The following is a 5,000-nucleotide window of genomic DNA, read 5'->3' on the forward strand; positions in this document are numbered from 1 at the left end:
GAGACAGATAGAAAGAGAGACAGACAGAGAAACAGGGACAGAGAGAGACAGACAGAGACAGAGACAGAGAGACAGAGAGAGAGAGAGAGACAGTAAGGCTCGGGGGTTTGGGGGACGATGGTGGAAGGGTATTACAAAACACACGACGACAGCAGGACTTCTCCAGAAAACGCTTTAGCTTCAATAAGCCCCGCCGAGACACTGACACTCAGCCCCAATCTTTTCTTAAAAAAACAACAACAAAAAACAAACAAACAAACAAGCAAACACACCACACAAAAAAGTTTTTAATGTTCGCATGACACGGTTTTTTTTGTTTTTTTTTTTTTTTTTTTTTTTTACAAACGATTTGCTTCCCTTTCTTTTTTCTCTCACAACCATCCACACCACTTGTACACCCCCCCCCCCCCCCCCCCCAACGCCCCCCCCCCGCCCCACACACACACACACAAACCCCTCCCCAACTTCCACCCCCACCCCCACCTCCCCACCCCCCGCGTCCAGACGTATTCACGGCGATTGAGATGTCACCTCAGCTGAGAAGAATAAAAATAAAAAAATAAAAAATTAAAAAATAAATTAAAAAAAACAACAAACTGGGTCATGTTTATCGGCTTTTCCCGTTCCCGTTTCTGTCCTGCAAACTCCCCAGACAATCAGCAGAATTGCTTGCTCACTGTGACACGAAAAAGAGGGAATTGTGACAGCGGAGGAATTGGTGAAAAGTGAAAAGATTCCATTTTGTTGTTGGTGTTGTTGTTGTCGATGTTGATGTTGCTGGGGTTTTTTTGTTGTGTTTTTTTTTTGTGGGTTTTTTTCCACTCCCCAACACAACAGATCTATATTTCTAATATGTAAGTTCTAAATCTTTTTTTTTTTCTTTTTTCTATGTTCGAGGTCTCAGATTGGTGAAGAGATTCCCCCCTCTTGTTGTTGTTGTTGTTGTTATTGTTGTTGTTGTTTTTCTTGCTCATTTTCACTCCCCAGCACAGCAGATCCATACTTCTAATATGTAAGTTCTAAATCCTTTTTCTTTCAGTCCGAGGTCTCAAATTGGTGAAGAGATTCCTTGTTGTTATTGCTGGTGTTGTTGTTGTTGTTATTGTTGTTGTTGTTTTTCTTGCTTCTTTTCACTCCCCATCACAGCAGATCCATACTTCTAATATGTAAGTTCTAAATCCTTTTTCTTTCAGTACGAGGTCTGAGATTGGTGAAGAGATTCCTTGTTGTTGGTGTTGTTGTTGTTGTTGGTTTTCTTGCTTCTTTTCACTCCCAAACACAGCAGATCCATACATATGTAAGTTCTAAATCTTTTTTTTTTTTCTTTCTATGTTCGAGGTCTCAGATTGGTGAAGAGCTTCCCTCGTGTTGTTGTTGTTGTTTGTTGTTGTTGTTGTTGTTTTTTTCTTGTTCATTTTCCCTCCCCAACACAGCAGATTCATATTTCTAATATGAAAACTCTGAATCTTTTTTTCTTCTAAGTTCGATGTCTCAGATTGGTGAAGAGATTCCCCCTTCTTGTTGTTGTTGTTGTTACTGTTGTTGTTTCTCTTGCTTCTTTTCACTCCCCGACACAGCAGATCCATACTTCTAATATGTAAGTTCTAAATCCATTTTTTTTTCAGTCCGAGGTCTCAAATTGGTGAAGAGATTCCTTGTTGTTGTTGGTGTTGTTGTTGTTGTTGTTGTTACTGTTGTTGGTTTTCTTGCTTCTTTTCACTCCCAAACACAGCAGATCCATACATATGTAAGTTCTAAATCTTTTTTTTTTTTTCTTTCTATGTTCGAGGTCTCAGATTGGTGAAGAGATTCCCCCCTCTTGTTGTTATTGTTGTTGTTTTTCTTGCTTCTTTTCACTCCTCGACACAGCAGATCCATACTTCTAATATGTAAGTTCTAAATCCTTTTTCTTTCAGTACGAGGTCTGAGATTGGTGAAGAGATTCCTTGTTGTTGGTGTTGTTGTTGTTGTTGGTTTTCTTGCTTCTTTTCACTCCCAAACACAGCAGATCCATACATATGTAAGTTCTAAATCTTTTTTTTTTTTCTTTCTATGTTCGAGGTCTCAGATTGGTGAAGAGCTTCCCTCGTGTTGTTGTTGTTGTTTGTTGTTGTTGTTGTTGTTTTTTTCTTGTTCATTTTCCCTCCCCAACACAGCAGATTCATATTTCTAATATGAAAACTCTGAATCTTTTTTTCTTCTAAGTTCGAGGTCTCAGATTGGTGAAGAGATTCCCCCTTCTTGTTGTTGTTGTTGTTACTGTTGTTGTTTTTCTTGCTTCTTTTCACTCCCCGACACAGCAGATCCATACTTCTAATATGTAAGTTCTAAATCCTTTTTCTTTCAGTCCGAGGTATCAAACTGGTGAAAAGATTCCTTGTTGTTATTGTTGGTGTTGGTGTTGTTGTTGTTGTTGTTATTGTTGTTGTTGGTTTTCTTGCTTCTTTTCACTCCCAAACACAGCAGATCCATACATATGTAAGTTCTAAATCATTGTTATTAAGTCCGAGGTCTCAAATTGGTGAAGAGATTCCTTGTCGCTGTTGTTGACGATGTTGTTGTTGTTTTTCTTGCTCATTTTCACCCCACCCCCCCAACCCCCACGCCCTCCCCCCTCCCTATACCCCCCAAACACAGCAGATCCATACTTGTAATATATAAGTTCTAAATCATTATTTTCAGTCCGAGGTCTCAACCTGCTGAAGAAATTCCATGTTGCTGTAGTTTGTTTTTTTTGTTATTCTTGCTTCTTTTCACTCCCCGAAACACCGCAGATCCAGACATCAAATGTAATTATTATGTTCAAGATTATTTTCAATCAAAGTCTCAAACTTCATCCATGTCATGGTTGAATGTCTTTTTTTTTCCCCCCTACCAGAACCGCCTGACAAAGCTTGTTGGCTATACATAGCACGTCAGACTTGTTTTGATCATTGTCTTTGGTGCTCGTTTTGGAATTCTCTTCACGTTCGAGTATAATTAAGTGTCTGGGAGGGCTGATGGAAGACTCTTTTCTCTGCTCTGTGTGTGTGTGTGTGTGTGTGTGTGTGTGTGTGTGTGTGTGTGTGTGTGTGTGTGTGTGTGTGTTTGTGTGTGTGTGTGTGTTTGTGTGCGTGCGTGCGTGTGTGTGTGTGTATGTGGGGGGGGGGGGTGTCTGTGCGTGTGTGTGTTTGTGTGCGTGCGTGTGTGTGTGTGGGGGGTTCTGTGTGTGTGTGTGTGGGGGGGGGGGGGGTGCGGGGGGGTCTGTGTGTGTGTGTGTGTGTGTGCGTGCGTCTGTGTGTGTGTGTGTGTGTGTGTGTGTGTTTATGTGTGTGTGTTTGTGTGTGTGCGTGTGTGTGGGGGGGTGAGGGGGGGTCTGTGTGTATGTGTGTGTGTGCGTGCGTGTGTGTTTGTGTGTGTGTGTGCTTGTGTGTGTGTGTGTGTGTATGTGTGTGTGTGTGTGTGTGCGTGTGTGCGTGCGTGTATGTGAGTGTGTGTGTGTGTTTGGAAAGTCTCTCTCTCTCTCTCTCTCTCTCTCTCTCTCTCTCTCTGTCTCTGTACACACACACACACACACACACACACACACACACACACACACACACAAACAAACACACACAGACACACACAGACACAGACACACACACACACGCACGCACACACACACACACACACACACACACACACACACACACAACACACACATGCTGGCATCGACTGTCTGCCAGTTATAATGTTTGTACTAACGTCTGTCTACAAATTCCCTGCGGTGCCGAAGAGGAAATAAAGTGCGAGACTTCCCTTTACCCCTTTTTGCAGCCATTGCCATTTCGTGCACGACACACACACTGGCGCCTATTGCAAAGACCACACACACACACACACACACACACACACACACACACACACACACACACACACACATTCATTCACACACACACATACACACACACACACAACACACACACACTGGCGTCTATTGCAAAGACCACACACACACACACACACACACACACACACACTCATTCACACACACACACACACACACACACACACACACACACACACACACACACACACACACACACACACACACACACACATACATACATACATACACACACGCACGCACGCAAGCATGCAAACAAACACACAGACACGCGCGCGCGCATGCACCACATACATTTCTATACACATGTAGGCACAGCCATACATAAGCACACACACACACACACACACACACACACACACACACACACACACACACAAGCACGCGCGCGCGCATACACTTCGCACCCACGCCACATACACACACATCCTTACCTTTTTGTCCTTCCCAAACTGATGAATTCAGACCACGGACTGAAACTGTAATTTGACCTGGAAAAAAAAAGAAGACGGAATAATGTTTTTTATCTTCTTTTTTTTTCTTTTTCTTTTTTAAAGCTCGTCAAAAATACACAACACACCGACACAAAACATACACAGGAAATCTTGCGTGAGTAAAATGTCAAATAGTGTCTCTTTTTTCCTTGTTCCCTTACACACATTGCATTTAGCAGTGAAATTACAGTGATGATTTAAAAAAAAAAAAAAGTATATATGTGTAGACGTTAGTTAGCAAATTTGTTTTCACGTCGTAAAAATTGACAATTAGATTACATAGACTTGTTTAAAAATTACATTTTTGAAAATAGTTAACTGAAGAACTGTCGTTAACTTTTTGTTTGTTTGTTTTTGTTGTTGGTTGTTGTTGTTGTTTTTTTTGTCTCTACTCTGTACGTTTCCATTCCATCTTTCTTGACGTAGTTTAAGACACCCCGAAATCTTTTCTGCAGGCCTCAGTGAGTGTTTGGTTTTTCAAGTGTCTGTCTGACACAACCGATCTAAAAGATAATAAGTGAGCTGACAACCCTTGTAGTTAGTTGTACCCCCCTCTATTTCGTTCAGCAATCTTTTGCAATTAAAAAGGCTCTTCGCTTTCTTTTGCAATTAAAGGCTCTTCTCTTCCTTTTCAGAAT

At 41.6% G+C, this 5,000-nt stretch overlaps 1 protein-coding gene across 2 annotated transcripts in view; it reads right to left on the minus strand.

The window, feature by feature from the left end:
• Positions 1–5,000, minus strand: part of LOC143296395 (papilin-like) — a 483,755-nt gene that overhangs the window by 291,638 nt on the left and 187,117 nt on the right. For both annotated transcript variants that reach the window (XM_076608287.1, XM_076608288.1), the window contains exon 3: positions 4,303–4,359. The gene's annotated coding sequence lies outside the window, so the exon portion shown is untranslated. The remainder of the gene's footprint in view (positions 1–4,302; positions 4,360–5,000) is intronic.

This window comes from Babylonia areolata, chromosome 21 (assembly GCF_041734735.1).
Source record: "Babylonia areolata isolate BAREFJ2019XMU chromosome 21, ASM4173473v1, whole genome shotgun sequence".
Lineage (NCBI taxonomy): Eukaryota > Metazoa > Mollusca > Gastropoda > Neogastropoda > Buccinidae > Babylonia > Babylonia areolata.